This window comes from Oncorhynchus clarkii, chromosome 4, assembly GCF_045791955.1.
Source record: "Oncorhynchus clarkii lewisi isolate Uvic-CL-2024 chromosome 4, UVic_Ocla_1.0, whole genome shotgun sequence".
In the NCBI taxonomy this organism is placed as follows: Eukaryota; Metazoa; Chordata; class Actinopteri; order Salmoniformes; family Salmonidae; genus Oncorhynchus; species Oncorhynchus clarkii.
In genome coordinates, this window is record NC_092150.1 from 38316268 (window position 1) to 38334973 (window position 18706).

Genomic DNA, 18706 nt, shown 5'->3' on the forward strand with positions numbered 1-18706 from the left:
CGGCAGGTACCTTAATGGTTAGATTGTTGGACTAGTAACTGAAAGGTTGCAAGATCGAATCCCCGAGCTGACAAGGTAAAAAAAAAACATGTCATTCTGCCAACAACACAGTTATCCCAATGTTCATAGGCTGTCATAGAAATAAGAATTTGTTCTTAACTGACTAGTTAAATAAATAAAAAAATATTAAAAACACCTGTATTTGGGGAGTTTCTCCCATTCTTCTATGCTGATCCTCTCAAGATCTGTCAGGTTGGAAGGGGATTGTTGCTGCACAGTTATTTTCAGGTCTCTCCAGATGTTCGGTCGGGTTCAAGTCCAGGCTCTCTCATTGGGTTAACTGGGCCACTCAAGGACATTCAGACACTTGTCCCGAAGCCACTCCTACGTTGTCTTGGCTCTGTGCTTAGTGAGGTGGAGGAGGAGGCGGTTGTGGAGGGTGTGGAAAGTGCGGTGGTGGAAGAAGAAGTGGGAGGAGAGAAAAAAACCCTCCCCACCCAAATCCCCCTGCCCCAGACTGATGTGACCCCTTGAAGGAGAAAGGGCAGAGAAAGACGACTCCGAACAGTTTTTGAGTGAGAGCTCCCCAAGTAGGTCAGACAGCATTGGGACGGTGTCGGAAAGCACCACGGAGACGGTGAGATGTTCTGAAACATTACATGGTGTGTTGTAAAACAACTTTATGAAGGTGTTGAGCACAGTGCTCTAGCCACAAGTAATAACTCAAGTTTTTTGTTAAACGCAAGCAATGCAGGATACTGCATTTGCTTCTACTATTGAAAGTTGCGAATGTGGGAATGGGTGATCTCATCATTGTACGTCAATTTGCCGGACGGTTTTGATATTCGTTCATAATGATTAATTACACCTCGTGGCACAACAAGCTGCTTGATACGTTTCTCTTCAAACATGCCTTCAACATCGTGTGATAGAATCATAAAGCAACATTTTTTTGAATTTACACACAATCCTCTAAAAACAGAGGCTCGTGGCAAGATATGAAGTGCAAGGAGATTCAAACCAGACTTCCAATGAGTTCAATCAATCAATTTTCTTTATCCTTGGTTTCCCTCGTAAATTATATTTACATTTTGAGCAACATCTTCAGTTGGATTTATTCTTACATTTTTGGTCAATTGAAATGGGGTAATAATTGAAACAACTTGCATACATTTTTATTAAGTATATTGTTTGTTGTTAATTTGTTAATTATAATTCACCCCAGAATAATTTTGTACAGTGTGGCTGTGTGATTGAGTGTGTAAAATCCCAAAGCTATTCTAGTCTAACTTTTCCCGGGGCTCCACAAGTGCTAAGGAGAGAGGCCAGCGGAGTGCAGGTTTGTATTGCAAATTAACCCATAAATCATTAGCTAAATATAAGGCTAATAGGCATACAGCATTGAATGTATTACCTGAAAGAGGTAGGCTAAGACATCTACAGTGCATTCGGAAAGTATTCAACCACCTTCCCTTTTTCCACATTTTGGTACGTTACAGACTTATTCTAAAATGTATTAAATACATTTTTTACCTCATCAATCTACACACAATATCCCATAATGACAAAGTGAAAACAAGTTTTTTAAATGTTTGCACATTTATTAAAAACAGAAATATTCAGACTGTTTGCTATGAGACTGGAAATTGAAGGTGTATCCTGTTTCTATTGATCATCATTGAGATGTTTCTACAACTTGATTGGAGTCCACCTGTGGTAAATTGATTGGATATGATTTGGAAAGGCACACACCTGTCTATATAAGTTCCCACTGTTGACAGTTCATGTCAGAGCAAAAACCAAGCCATAAGGTTGAAGGAATTTTCCATAGAGCTCTAAAACAGGATTGTGTACCAACACATTTCTTCAGCATTCAAGGTTTCCAAGAACACATTGGCCTCAATCATTCTTAAATGGAAGAAGTTTGGAACCACCAAGACTTCCTAGATCTGGCAGCCTGGCCAAACTGAGAAATCGGGGGAAAAGGGCCTCGGTCAGGGAGGTGACCAAGAACCCTCTGGTTACCTTGACAGAGCTCCAAAGTTCCACTATGGAGATGAGAGAACCTTCCAGAAGGACAACCATCTCTGCACCACTCCACCAATTAGGCCTTTATGGTAGTGTGGCCAGACAGAAGCCACTCCTCAGTTAAATGCACATGACAGCCCTCTTGGAGTTTGCCAAAAGGCACCTAAAGGAATTTTAGACCATGAGAAACAAGATTCTCTGTTCTGATGAAACCAAGATTGAACTCTTTGGCCTGAATGCCAAGCATCATTCCTGGAGGAAACCTGGCACCATCCCTACTGTGAAGCACGGTGGTGGCAGCATCTTGCAGTGGGGATGTATTTCAGCGGCAGGGACTGGGAAACTAGTCAGGTGCGAGGTAAAGATGAACGGAGCAAAGTACAGAAAGATCCTTGATGTAAACTTCCTCCAGAGCGCTGAGGACCTCAGACTGGGGTGAAGGTTCACCTTCCAACAGGACAACAACCCTAAGCACACAGCCCATACAATGCAGGAGTGGTTTCGGGACAATTCTCTGAATGTCCTTGAGTGGCCTAGCCAGAGCCCGGAATTGAACCCGATCGAACATCCCTGGAGAGACCTGAAAATAGCTGTGTAGCAACACTCCCCATCCAACCTGACAGAGCTTAGAGAAGAATGGGAGAAACTCGCCAAATACAGGTGCGCCAAGCATGTAGTATCATACCTAAGAAGACTCAAGGCTGTAATCGCTGCCAAAGGTGCTTCAACGAAGTACTGAGTAAAGGGTCTGAATACTTATGTAAATATGATAGTTTGAAAAAAATAATTCTAAAACAGATTTTTTTGTCATTATTGGGTATTGTGTGTAGATTGATGAGGGTGGGAAAACTATTTAATCCAATTTAGAACGTTACAAAATGTGAAAAAAGCTTTCCGCATGCACCATATATCAATCTTGAATAGGAATATCAACAAAAAAAATGTATCCCCAATTTCGTGATATCCAAGTAGTAAGTCTTGATCTATTTTGGATGCAATTTGAATTTATTTGATGGAGAGAGAGAAAGACAGAGGAAGTGCTCATTTGCACACTGATTTAATGCAACGATATTCGAGTGATAATTTTTTTTATCATCTTCATAATTTAAAATAAAGTGACCCCGAAAGCCAGTTGAAGATGTGGAAATTAGACGAGCATTCAGATATATTAGTCCTAATATTACTGTATAATAGGCTATTCTGCAGCAAATGTACCTGTCAGAAGAAAAAAAGTTACTAGCTGAAGAGATAATACATGCATTGTGAACTGTGCTCCATAATGAGATGCGTCGTCTGTCCCCACCCTGAGAATTTATGATCGATCATGCAGATAGCAAAGCAGGCCATAGAGAAGCCAGATTTAAAAATCACATATTATGTCACGATTCTTCAAAATCGAACCCAGAAGCAGACCAGGACAAGGAGAGTAGGAAGAAGGTGAGTATTTAGTGGTGGTGTAGCGGGTAGCGGTGGTGAGTTGATGGGAGTAAATAGGTGGATCCAATGGGGAAGCGGAATCCTCTGACGACCAGGCGGGAATGGGGTAAATGATCCGGGTGAGTAACTGAAGACAGAACAAACAGAGGTAAGTTCAAGGCAAGCAATACGTAACAAACAACAAAACAAATTCTATCCAACTTGAGGCTGATACTCTGGCACAACATACTGTTCATGGCTAACGATCCGGCAGGGAATGGATGTCACCGGAAACACACTCCAGGACAGAAACACAGGCAAACACAGACTCAGGAAGCGGGATTCGTGACATATTATTTAACAGTTATATTTCATGTCATGCTGCTCATAAAAATACTTTTTTAGAATTATTGGTTTCTCAGTCATTTATCCCTGGAGACGGTAGTGGGTTTAGGCGGGAAATCTCTGTAAATCTCAGTAACCCAGTTCTCACTATTAAACCCTAGTCCTGTGTAACCCCATGCACTCTCTGTAAATCTCAGTTACCCAGTTCTCACTATTAAACCCTAGTCCTGTGTAACCCCATGCACTCTGGGGGCTCAGGAAAGAGATAATCTTCCCTGTCAGAGCAGTGGTTTATATCATGTCAAATAGCATCTCCTGGGCTGTGGCCCTTTCAGATGTTACAGACTGACACATTGTCATTACCAGCAGTCACAGAGTAAGTGTCACAGAGTAAGTGTTGTTTAGCCCCTCTCATGGTCACTCTGAAGCCTACCCTTTTTGGGCAGAGCTGGGTTGGGTGTATCTGGGCTGGGTCCACTCATTCCCTGGCTGTCTCAATTAGTATACAGTCACATAGTTTGATACAAACACTATGCCAAGCCCCTATGTTAATCTATGGTTTGTCCCCTCTCAGGCATTCTCTTTCTGGGCATTTGGATTGGTCTGGGTCTTCCCCTGGCTGTCTCCTGTAACCCCCCCCCCCCCCCCCCCCCCCCCTAACTCTCTCTCTCTGTTCTCGGTCCTGCCCTGTAGATCAACTCGCACTCTCAGACTTTGTTGTGATTCCAACCCAAAACCACTCATGTTCACTGGGCCACCCTACAGTCAGAGAAAGTCCCCACTCCACAATATATCTTGTGGCGGGCTATGATGGTGCTGTGCTTTGAAGTGTCCGTGTTGTCGTTAGTGTGTGGCAGCCGGTGTTCTGGTGTGAAAAGAGAGGGAGAGGAGTAGACATGTTACAGTTAGTTGAACTGTAGATCCGGTAGATGATCCTGGCCTGCCTGCCTCTCCACAGTAAAGTATCCACTGTTAAATCATTAAATTGCACTGGTCCAGTGTCTATACTCATGACTGATACTCATGACTGAGTCCAAACTTTTTAAAGCCTTATTTGCATATTTCCCGAGAGTGCCTTGACTTTCGATTGAATTGTAGAGTTACCACCAATGACTGTATTTGTTAGTGACAGTGACATGGTTGTTGCATTCATCCAGTTTCAATCATGCATTTTGCTTTTGTCTTAATAATGGAGTAAACACTACAAATTGAGAAAGACCGCAAAATGCTGAAAAGTGCCTAGTCTGCTAGATGTTCACAAGAAGATGATTTTCAGTTCTGTCACCAAGTGATATCCGAAGTGAATATGTCATCATTAAAATGTAATTTATTAACACAATGCAACATGCATTTCATAAAGCCTTGTCTTGTGGGCCTTGTTTTACCCTAACACAGTGGCCTGCAAGTCACGTTATGCTGGTTTGCAAAGGGATGTGTAATTCCTATTGGAATCCAGCCAGATGGGGATATACAACATATGGAGAGAAAAGAGCAAAGAAAAAAACAGATTTTGACCCAAGTTGCATGACAGAGCGCCTGCTCCATCTGGTCAGAAGAGACACAAACGCATATTACAAGTCCACTTCAGGTTACCTTCACTTTTTCAACTGCACTCAGCTCCTTTGTCATTCACCCTGAAACCACAAATGGATGTGCCAAAAGGTAAGGGTCCACTGCGTGCAAAAATACCACTCCTACGGGAGCAGATTCTTCTTTAGAAGACTAAGTTATGAGACTACCTAAACCATCTAAACTGGAACAACCATTTCAGTAACGAGTGCAATTAGTTCAATTAACAGATTGGACTAGTTTATAATGTTTTACATTGTTATTTGTGTAGCATAAGAGTAGTTATTAAATCAATGTATATGCAAAAATAAAGATATTGAAATAAACAATTCCAAAAATCAACCTGCAATAGAGCATGCTGGGAAATATGATCATGATGTGTGTCGGTTTGCTTCAACACTGGTTATTACACCAAATCCGGGGGTTATTTTACACCAAAGAGAGTTAATTTTACACCTGAATTAACACTAGAAATTCTACACTGGAAAATCAACACTAAGTAAGACTGGCTAATTTGCTATAGTGTTTTCGCAGACCGTAGTATACGGTAGAGTTTTTATTATAGTCTCCTTGAGAAAACCTCCATAATCTGTAGGCAGTGGTGATTTCCGCATAGAAATATTGGTGGGGCAATCTCAAATGAAATGTTTTTGATGCATGCCAACAAAGCCACTACACAACACAACACTAAACAATACATTAATTGCACTATCACGGTGTTAGGGTACACATAAAGCTGTCCCAACAGCAGAGCTTTCTTTTCAGCACCTTGGATTGAATCCTTACCACCACTACACCGGGCTATCAGCGGAGCCTTGTCTGACAACAAAACAGTTCATTCAGCCTCATTTACTGTGTTTTTAAAAAAAACGTAGCTGATATGGCTGACTTGCTTAAACAAATGTGGTTTCTACTAACAATTGAGATGTACAACTATGGCTTAAAGGAACGACGAGTGGACAAGAGACAATCCGTAATTTAGATTAAGCCATTAATGAGCAAGCTAGGACAGATGTAGTCAATGTACCAATTTATTCAGCACTTTTGAAATGTACAGAATTCAGAACATGGTCCGTTCTTACATTATTCTCCCTGTACACCAAGTCAGAACCATAGGATAAATAAAGGGTGCATATAAGCAGAGAATGAAAGCTCTTACAATATTCAATGATTACATTTCTCTAAAACAGCCTATAGGCTACATGTGCACCACCAAGTCAGAACAGTAGGCTAAGTTATGAGGGGGAAAGGGACCGAATTATTAGGGCGAAGCACAACATACACTTAGTATAACTTTCTTAGTTACAGTATACATATCTCCCTGACATATAACATAATTTATGTAGCAGCATGCAATACATTTTTGGACTCACCTTGTTGTGCTGTGTGCACCTGAACAGGAAGGTGGCATGGCATCAAGCACCCTGAAGAAGCCACAGTGATGCCGAAACGTTAGTGATTTACCCAATAAATGACTGGGAGTTCATATATGGAGTGTGGAACTCTCTTTATTTTTACGGCATCAAACTTCGTCATCAAAGTCTGGCATTCTCTGAATTTATGGTGCTTTCAAGACAACAGGGAACTCTGGAAAAAAACAGGTTGAATCATGACGTCAGTGACTGAGTTTCCGACTTGGAAGTCTGAGATTTCCCAGTTCCAGTTCCAAGTTGTTTTGAACGTGGCAGAAGTCATGCTGGATTGAAAACATGGCCAATGTTTTCAAACTTTTTTGGCCCATGGTGTTGCATGTGAATATTTATCCTTTTAAGATTTGAAAATAAACCCTTAAACCCAGACTTGGACCACACACCCACTCCACTGAATACCAGGCTATTGATTGCTTTGAAATGCTTGCAGTTAGCCACTGATTCCGTCCAAACCACTCATTGTTGAATTTGCGATTTCCAACTTGTGTGATATGTGTTTATGTCCAATGGACGATGCGCACCAATACATTTTTTATCTACAATGACAAGGATTAAAAAGGATTTGCAAGTAGATTGTCAACTTGATTCTGGAAGATGACTGCTTGTCTAGCTTGCTAGCTAACATTTTGAAAGTATGATGTTGACATGATCAGTCCAATCAAGCTATGGTAGATATAAGTGATTTGACGTAATTTTATCTGTGGCCAATGATCTTGAGCCTTCTTTGATGGGCACTTCTAATGGAAATCTATGGCTGCACCCAATGGGCTTGAATTTTCGAGCGGTGACGTAGTGTCCTCATGAGTGACAGAACACTGAGCCAATCACAGTGGGACTAGACAACATTACCAACCCCTACACTCCGTATTTTCCTTTGGCTGCCCCACCAACACAGAAAGCACTGAGCTAGGCTGAAAAATCTGCATTTTGGAGCTGCCTTACTCAAGAAAGCAAAAAAATGACCATGTTTATAAGCATCTTTATTAACTCAATGATTTATTTTTTACATTGTTGGCAAAAAAAGAATGCCTAAATAACATGCAAAACATTAGTGACCCCATGAATGACAGGTCGCTACTGTCTGTAGGTAAGACAGTATTCACCATTCTATGGTCTATAATTGTCATGTAGGTTTCTCATTTATGGGTGGCACAAACTGGGATATGGGGAAGGGGAATGGGCAGGATATATGCAAATTAAATACCGTAGTATATACTATTAGTGTTTTTGTAGACTGTAGTGTTTTTGTGAACATTACTGTAGTATTTGCCGTGGTGTTTTTGCGGTCTGTAGTACACTGTAATATTTACTAAAGTATTCTACAGTATACTTTAACATTCTATAGTAAGTACTACACATGATCAAGGGATATTTACAGTGTATAGAATAGATTTCTACAGTATACTACAGTTTGCAACATAATTCTATAGTAAATAGTAATACCGTATAATTTTTTCATGTGGGTGGTGGCAGATACTGGTCTGGGGTAGTTCACCAGACAAGGAGTGGACAGAGCCTGGGACTGGCTTTTCTTCATACTGACTTTCCCATTGATTTAGGTAAGTGGTGTGGTGCAATGGGCAGTATAGCCTGAAATTAATTGAAAATTAAATATTCACAACCCTGAGTTAATACTTTTGTAGAAGCACCTTTGGCAGTGATTACAGCTGTGAGTCTTTCTGGGTAAGTCTCTAAGAGCTTCCACACCACAACATTTGCCCATTATTCTGTTCAAAATTCCTCAAGCACTGTCGAATTGGTTATTGATCATTGTTAGACAGCCATTTTCAGGTCTTGACGTAGATTTCAAGTAGATTTTAGTCACTGCAACTCGGCCACTCAGGAGCATTCACTGTCTTCTTGGTAAGCAACTCCAGCGTAGATTTGGCCTTGTGTTTTAGGTTATTTTTAGACTACCTTTGTGAGGCATTTCAAAACCTCCCTGGTCTTTGTGGCTTAATCTGTGTTTGAAATGCACTGCTTGACTGAGGGAGCTTACAGATAATTGTATGTGTGGGGTACAGAGATGAGGTAGTCATTCAAAAATCATGTTAAGCACTATTATTGCACACAGAGTGAGTCCATGCAACCTATTATGTTACTTGTTACGCACATTTCTACTCCTGAACTTATTTAGGCTTGCCATAACAAAGGGGTTGACTACTTATTGACTCAAGGAATTTCTGCTTTTCATTTTTTGTTAATTGGTCAAAAATAAAATAAAAAGGAAAAACATCATTCCACTTTGAAATGATGGGGTATTGTTTGTTTGCCAATTAATTTAATCCATTTTAAATTCAGGCTGGAACACTTTTTTTGTTGTTGAAAAAGTCAAGGGCTGTGAATACTTTCTGAAGGCACTGTGCTTAAGTCTAAAGTAATGGAAACAATTTGGCAAGTGACTCAAATGCCTTAGTCCAGTCATTATATGATTTGTGAAACATATGGCTTTATGTTGAGATAATGTTGAAGTTATGTTGTACACCGGATTGATAGGTACAGTGGATGTCTAAGAATCCTTAGTGAAAATACTGATCTGTTTTACTTGACTCCTTACACTGCTGTATGTGAGATCATGCTGCTCTCTGTTGGTCAGATGATGCCAATGGAGGTGATTTGATATTGAGCCTGTTCTCTGAAAGACTCATCCCGAATGAATGAATGGTTGACAAAAATGATGATTCAAGTAAATGAGGGTGAAGACTGCCCCTTAACAGAGTAAAGTAAAGTAGTAAAGTATTAATTGCATACAGGTTGATATTATCATCATCTTGTGCATAAGGCAGTCATTGTAAATAATAATTTGTTCTTAACTGACTTACCTAGTTAAACTTCTTATGGCTTGAATCCCGCTAATGGGATCGATATGACAACAGCCAGTGAAAGGGCAGGGCGTCAAATTCAAAACAACAGAAATCTCGTAATTAAAATTCCTCAAACATAGAAGTATTTTACACCATTTTAAAGATAAACTTGTTGTTAATCCCATCACAGTGTCTGATTTCAAAAAGGCTTTACAGCGAAAGCACCACATATAATTATGTTAGGTCAGAGTCTAGTCACAGAAAAACACACACAGTCATTTTCCAGCCAAAGAGAGGAGTCACAAAAAGCAGAAATAGAGATAAAATAAATCACTAACCTTTGATGATCTTCATCAGATGACACTCGTAGGACTTCATGTTACACAATACATGTATGTTTTGTTTGATAAAATTTATATTTATATACAAAAATCTCAGTTTACATTGGCGCGTTATGTTTAGTAGTTCCAAAACATCCGGTGATTTTGCAGAGAGCCACATCAATTTACAGAAATACTCATAATAAACATTGATAAATATACAACTATCATGCATGGAATTATAGATACACTTCTCCTTAATGCAACCGCTGTGTTAGATTTCAAAGAAACTTTACAGAAAAAGCACACCATGCAATAATCTGAGTATAGCGCTCAGACAACAAATCAAGCCATACAGATATCCGCCATGTTGGAGTCAACAGAAGTCAGAAATAGCGCTATAAATATTCACTTACCTTTGATGATCTTCATCAGAATGCACTCCCAGGAATCCCAGTTCCACAATAAATGTTTGTTTTGAATCAATCTTTATGTCCAAATACCTCCTTTTTGTTTGCGCGTTTAGCCCAGTAATCCAAATGCTCAATGCGCGATCGCTTTGTTCAGACGAAAAGTCAAAAAAGTTATATTACAGTTTGTAGAAACATGTCAAACAATGTATAAAATCTATCTTTAGGATGTTTTTATCATAAATCTTCAATAATGTTCCAACCGGAGAATTCCTTTGCCTTCAGAAATGCAATGGAACTCAAGCTAACTCTCACGTGAACGCGCGTGACCAGCTCATGGCACTCTGACAGCCCACTGACTCAATCCCCTCTTATTCCCCCATCCTCCACAGTAGAAGCATCAAACAAGTATCTAAAGACTGTTGACATCCAGTGGAAGCCTTAGGAAGTGCATTTTGACCCCATGGACACTGTATATTCAATAGGCGAAGAGTTGAAAAACTACAAACCTCAGATTTCCCACTTCCTGATTGGTTTTTTCTCTCAGGTTTTTGCCTGCCATATGAGTTCTGTTATGCTCACAGACATCATTCAAACAGTTTTAGAAACTTCAGAGTGTTTTCTATCCAAATCTAATAATATGCATATATTAGCAACTGGGGCTGAGTAGCAGGCAATTTACTCTGGGCACCTTATTCATCCAAGCTACTCAATACTGCCCCCAGCCATAACAAGTAAAGGTTAATAAAAAAATAAAATGTATAGATGTTCATATCTGATAATTTTCCTCTTACAGGCACATAAACCCTGGAATGCCTCTCATCATGCAACTGCGTATGTTGACACAGTATTTACCCTTACATAAAGTTAAGTAAAGTTACAAATGTTTGATAAAAAGAGTTATATAAGAACAGTTTTGATTTTTATAACCCATGATTAGGGTTGTTTAATACAACAGAGAACCAACTGTAACGCTTGTCATCTGGGGAAAGAGAGCAGGACCAAAATGCAGCGTGATGATTATCCCCTTTTAATAGAATACTTTAACAACGAACAGAAAACAATAAACCGACAAAATGAACGAAGACGAAACAGTCCCGTACCGTGAACACAGGAAACAGGAACAATCACTCACAACCCACAATACAAAACAGGCTACCTAAATATGGTTCTCAATCAGGGACAAGGATTGACAGCTGCCTCTGATTGAGAACCATACCAGGCCAAACACAGAAATAGAAAATCATAGACAAACTAACATAGACAACCCACCCAACTCACGCCCTGACCATACAAAAAAAAAAGACAAAACAAAGGAACTAAGGTCAGAACGTGACACCAACGTACCTAATACAAGTGATTTAGAGAACTGCGAAAACTTACTTTGGAATGTACAATTTGTGGCTTGAATGAATGTTACTTGTGAGTTTAATATTTGTATGGCCTATAACTTTATGGCATTGGCATAGCAGTAGCTTAAGTTATACAACTTGTTTTTATCTAGCCTGCCGGGCAACATAGTCAACTTCTCAATGTAGAAAGTGGGCTAGATCTATAAATCTATAACCTTTCATCTAGGTTCATCACTGCTTGTGCCTGTGGTCACCAATCCTGTGGTCACCAATCTATTTAGAATGACATTATAATGATCATCAAGGTAAAAGGGAAATTCCTTGCTGATTTACCCTGTCAGCATAACAAATAATAAGCAGTGGCACAAAGTACTAAAGTAAAAATACTTTAAAGTACTACCTAAGTAGTTTTTTGGGGGTATCTGTACTTTACTATTTATATTTTTTGCAACTTTTACTTCTGCTTCACTACATTCCTAAAGCAAATAATGTTATTTTTACTCCATACATTTTCCTTGACACACAAAGTAGTCTTTAAAAGTATCATTTTTAATGCTTAGCAGGACAGGAAAATGTTTCAGAACACTTTTCAAAAGAACATCCCTGATCATACTTACTGCCTCTGATCTCGCAGACTCACTAAACACAAATGCTTAGTTTATAAAGATGCCTGAGTGTTGCAGTGCGCCCCTGGCTATCCGTAAATAAATAAATAATGATGCCGACTGTTTTGCTTAATATAAGGAAATGGAAATGATTTATAGTTTTACTTTGATACTTATTAAGTATATTTTAGCAATTACATTTACTTTTGATACTTAAAAATATTTAAAACCAAATACTTTTACTCAAGTAGTATTTTACTGGGTGACTTTCACTTTTACTTGGTATCTTTACTTTTACTCAAGTATGACAATTGGGTACTTTTTCCACCACTGATAATACGTGCCTTTACTTGAATAATAAAATAGGCCATCCCTAGTTACCACAGCCACAAAGTCAGAAGGTCGCCTACCCGACCAATCAGATGAGGGAGTGTAATGACACATATGCCAACTCAGAAGGACTGCCTACCCGACCAATCAGATGAGGGAGAGTGATGAGGTGTATTGCGGTTCATGGGAAATGCCTAATTTTCAAAATGGCATGGAGTTCAAGTTTGAGGACCAAATAACTAAATGCATTCAGGAATAAGAATTGGCACCATTGAGAAAATACAAAAGTTTTGGACAAACAGGTAACTTGTCTTTTTTTTAGTAAACTAGCTAGCAGCTGACTTTTAATACTCTCATCTAAAAGCTTGAACTACTGCATTAAGCGTGAAATACCACATTTAACCATGGAAAGGTGACTGGGAATATGGCCGAATACAAACAGTGTAGTTATTCCCTCCGCAAGGCAATCAAGCAAGCAAAATGTCAGTATAGAGACAAAGTGGAGTCACAATTCAACGGCTCAGACACGAGACGTATGAGGCAGGCTCTACAGACAATCACAGACACCGACGTCCAGACAAACTAAACACCCTTTTTGCCCGCTTTGAGGATAATACAGAGCCATCGATGCGGCCCGCTACCAAGGCCTGTGGGCTCTCCTCCGTGGCCAATGTAAGACATTTAAACGTGTTAACCCTCGCAGGGCTGCCGGCCCAGACGGTACCACTAGTCGCGTCCTTAGAGCATGCACAGACCAGCTGGCTGGTGTGTTTACGGACATATTCAATCTCTCCCAATACCAGTCTTCTGTCTCCACATGCTTCAATATTTACCATTGTTCCTGTATCCAAGAAGGCAAAGGTAACTGAACTAAATGACTATCGCCCCGTAGCACTCACTTCTGTCATGATGAAGTGCTTTGAGAGACTAGTCAAGGATCATATCACCTCTACCTTACCTGTCACCCTAGACCCACTTCAATTTGCTTACCGCCCCAATAGGTCCACAGACGATGCAATCACCACCACACTGTCCTATCCCATCTGGACAAGAGGAATACATATGTAAGAAAGCTGTTCATCAACTATAGCTCAGCATTCATCACCATAGTACCCTCCAAGCGCATAATTAAGCTTGAGGCCCTGGGTCTCAATCCTACCCTGTGCAATTTGGTCTTGCACTTCCTGACGGGCCGCCCCCAGGTGGTGAAGGTAGGAAACAACATCTCCACTTCGCTGATCCTCAACACTGGGACCCCACAAGGATGAGTGCTCAGCCCCCTCTTGTACTCTCTGTTCACCCATGACTGCGTGGCCAAGCACGCCTCTAACTCAATCATCAAGTTTGCAGACGAGACAACAGTAGTAGGCTTGATTTCCAACAGCGACGAGACAGCCAAGAGAAGGAGAAGGTGAAGGCACTCAGAGTGTGGTGGCAGGAAAACAACCTCTCACTCAACGTCAACAAAACAAAGGAGATGATTGTGGACTTCAGGAAACAGCAGAGGGAGAACCCCTCTATCCACATCGACTGGACCGCAGTGGAGAAGGTGAAAAGTTTTAAGTTCCTCGGCATACACATCACAGATAAACTGAAATGGTCCACACACACAGACAGTGTGGTGAAGAAGGCTCAACAGTGCCTCTTCAACCTCAGGAGCCTGAAGAAATGTGGCTTGTCACCTAAAACCCTCACAAACATTTACAGACGCACAATTGAGAGCATTCTGTCAGGCCGTATCACCGCCTGGTACGGCAACTGCACCACCCACAACCGCAAGGCTCTCCAGAGGGTGGTGCAGTCTGCACAACGCATCATTGGGGGCAAACTACTTGCCCTCCAGGACACCTACAGCACACGATCTCACAGGAAGGCCAAAAAGATCATCAAGGACAACCGCCACCCAAGCCACTGACTGTTCACCCCGCTACCATCCAGAAGGCGAGGTCAGTACAGGTGCATCAAAGCTGGGACCGAGAGACTGAAAAACAGCTTCTATCTCAAGGCCATCAGACTGACAGCTATCACTAACACAGAGAGGCTGCTGCCTACCTACAGATTTGACATCATTGGCCACTTTAATAAATGGATCACTAGTCACGTTAATAATGCCACTTTAATAATGTTTACATATCTTGCATTACACATCATATGTATATACTGTATTTTATACCATCTATTGCATCTTGCCTATGCCGCTCAGTCATTGCTCATCCATAGATTTCTATGTATATATTCTTATACTATTCCTTTACTTAGATGTGTGTGTAGTAGGTAGTTGTCGTGGAATTGTTAGATTACATGTTAGATATTGCTGCACTGTCGGGACTAGAAGCACAAGCATTTCTCTACACTCGCAATAACATCTGCTAACCCTGTGTATGTGACCAATAAAATTTGATTCGATTTAAAATGAGCTACCTTTCTAGCATAAAGAATTCCGTTCCAAGTACAGAGTTATTCTATATAATAGATAAACATTGTTAGTTCAAAGGCACTTAAATATTTTGTCTTGCACATTCACCCTCTGAATGGCACATCTAAACTAATTGAAATGGATTTAACATGTGACATCAATAAGGGATCATAGCTTTTACTTGGTCAGTCTATGTCATGGAAAGAGCAGGTGTTCCTAATGTTTTGTATAGTCAGTGTATATAAAAGTAGTTTAATGGCAACTTTTATTTGTTAAATATATGTAAAAAAGAAAATCCTGATATTTCTTATAGCTCTCAGATACATGGCAGACACTTTAAAACAAACATCCTTTTGGTTAATTTTTTGTCTGTTTTTCCATGTATGATTCTGTTATTCAATGCTTTTCTATGGGCAATTAGTGCTAATAACTAAATGTTTCAACAATTTATTTTGTAGTATATATTTGTTTGATACCTAAAGAGATCATACAATTCTAAATCAAGTAGCTAAATGATCCATGGTATGACCATCTTAAAAAAATTCCATATGTTAGCGAAGTAGAACCCCCCCCCCTCCCCCCAACTTAGACTCTTAGGATTATACACATCTGTACTTTTTCAAGGTGCTTATTATTTTAGAAATTGTCATCTGTTCCAGATGTTTTACCACTGCTAAGAAAGGAAAATACAACGTGAAAGTGAGTGCATAGACAAAACAAAGGCAAAATAATAGTACAATTTGATTTGGACCAGGAGACTTTTTAAAATTGTACCTTTTATTTAACTAGGCAAGTCAGTTAACTTGTTATGGCTGGGGGCAGTATTGAGTAGCTTGGATGAATAAGGTGCCCAGAGTAAACTGTCTGCTACTCAGGCCCAGTTGCTAATATATGCATACTATTAGTAGATATCGATTGAAAACACTCTGAAGTTTCTAAAACTGTTTGAATGATGTCTATGAGTATAACAGAACTCATATGGCAGGCAAAAACCTAAGAAAAAATCCAACCAGGAAGTGGGAAATCTGAAGTTTGTAGTTTTTCAACTCATTCCCTATCGAATGCACAGTCTATGGGGTCAAATTGCACTTCCTACGGCTTCCACTAGATGCAAACAGTCTTTAGAACCTTGTTTGATGCTTCTACTGTGAAGTGGGGGCGAATGAGGTCTGCCAGAGAGCCACGAGCTGGCCACGCTCGTTCACGTGAGAGTTAGCTTGAATTCCATTGCAATTCTACAGACAAAGGAATTCTCCGGTTGGAACATTATTGAAGATTTATGTTAAAAACATCCTAAAGATTGATTCTATACTTCGTTTGACATGTTTCTACTGACTTTTTGTCTGCTCCTAGTGATCGCGCGTCATGAATTTGGATTACTGGGCTAAACTCGCGAACAAAAAGGAGATATTTGGAGATAAATTATGGACTTTATCGAACTAAAAAACATTTATTGTGGAACTGGGATTCCTGGGAGTGCATTCTGATGATGATCATCAAAGGTAAGTGAATATTTATAATGCTATTTCTCACTTCTGTTGACTACACAACATGGCGGATATCTGTTTGGGTTGTTTTGGTTTCTGAGCATTTTTTTATCAATGTTTATTATGAGTATTTCTGTAAATTGATGTGGCTCTCTTCAAAATCACCGGATGTTTTGGAACTACTGAACGTAACGCGCCAATGTAAACTCAGATGTTTTGATATAAATATGAACTTTATCGAACAAAACATACATGTATTGTGTAACATGAAGTCCTATGAGTGTCATCTGATGAAGATCATCAAAGGTTAGTGATTAATTTATCTATATTTATGCTTTTTGTGACTCCTCTCTTTGACTGTAAAAATGGCTGTGTTTTTCTGTGACTTGGCTCTGACCTAACATAATCGTTTGGTTTGCTTTCGCTGTAGAGCCTTTTTGAAATCGGACACCGTGGTGGGATTAACAAGAAGTGTATGTTTAAAATGGTGTAATATATGTTTGAGGAATTTTAATTATGGGATTTCTGTTGTTTTGAATTTGGGGCCCTGCACATTCACTGGCTGTTGTCATATCGATCCCGTTAGCGGGATCTCAGCCCGAACAAATATTTTTTTTCAATGACGGCCTAGGAACACAGGGTTAATTGCCTTGTTCAGGGGCAGAACAACCAATTTTTTACTTGTAGCTCAGGGATTTGATCTTGCAACCTTCCGGTTACTAGTCCAACACTCTAACCACCAGGCTACCTGCCGACTTGGACCAAGGAACTTGGGCTAAGGCACAGGTACAGTACTTAATAATCTATTGTACCTAACATCATGGAAAAATGTATCATGTTGCACACCCAGAGCCCAGTACTTTACAACAAACGTAAAAACAAATAAAATACCTGAAATAATGATTTATCATTAGTTCCAGATGAGATCAGGCATGTGCAATTGAATAACCATGTGTGAATCTCATACATATACTACATGACCAAACATCTCATTCCAAAACCATAGGAATTAATATGGAGTTGGTCCCCCCTTTGCTACTAAAACAGCCTCGACTCTTCTGGGAAGGCTTTCCACTAGATGTTGGAACATTGCTGCGGGGACTTGCTTCCATTCAGCCACAAGAACATTAGTGAGGTCAGGTACTGATGTTCGGCGATTAGGCCTGGCTTGTAGTCGGCGTTCCAATTCATCCCAAAGGATGTTGAGTTGAGGTCAGGGCTCTGTGTAAGCCGGGCAAGTTCTTCCACACTGATCTCGACAAACCATTTCTGTATGGACCTCGCGGTGGCGGTGGCATTGTCATGCTGAAGTGTTAAGATGTCCCTTCACTGGAACTAAGGGGCCTAGACCGAACCATGAAAAACAGCCCCAGACCATTATTCCTCCTCCACCTAACTTTACAGTTGGCACTATGCATTCGGACAGGTAGCGTTCTTCTGGCATCTGCCAAACCCAGATTCGTCCGTCACACTGCTAGATGGTGAAGCGTGATTAATCACTCCAGAGAACAGTTTCCAATGGCAGGGCGATTTACATGGAAACCCTTTTCATGATGCTCCCGACAAACAGTTATTGTGCTGACATTGCGTCCAGAGGCTGTTTGGAAGTCGACAGTGAGTGTTTTAACTGAGGACAGACGATTTATATGCCATTTTATGAGCTTGTGTGGCCTACCACTTCGCAGCTGAGCCATTGTTGCAGCTAGACGTTTCCACTTCATAATAACAGCAATTAAAGTTGAGCGGGGCAGCTCTAGCAGGGCAGAAATGTGACGAACTGACTTGTTGTAAAGGTGGAATCCTATGACAGTGCCAAGTTGAAAGTCACTGGGCTCTTCAGTAAGCCCATTCTACTGCCAATGTTTGGCTATGAAGATTGCACGGCTGTGTGCTCGATTCTATACACCTGTCAGCAACGGGTGTGGCTGAAATAGACAAATCCACGTTGAAGATGAGTCCACATACTTTTGTATATATAGTGTATGTTATAACATTAATACATTTTATCTTTTTCACTTTGTGATTCCTTGTTTTTTGCCATCTGATTCCTATGAGATCAGAGTCAGCATGGACTTGGAGATCCTGAGAGGACAATTCAGTGGAGCGCATTTCCTGAACACCTCTGACATCCAGTCACTAGAGGAAGGCTCTAGAGAGTAATACTCCTTCCTTATTCAGCTGCATAGCCCATGCT

General features: G+C 40.3%; 1 protein-coding gene across 1 annotated transcript in view; it reads left to right on the forward strand.

The window, feature by feature from the left end:
• Positions 1 to 564: 564 nt before the first annotated feature.
• The window catches only part of LOC139407687 (uncharacterized), a 30385-nt gene continuing 12243 nt past the window's right edge, over positions 565 to 18706 (forward strand). The window contains exon 1 of the mRNA XM_071151536.1: positions 565 to 637. The gene's annotated coding sequence lies outside the window, so the exon portion shown is untranslated. The remainder of the gene's footprint in view (positions 638 to 18706) is intronic.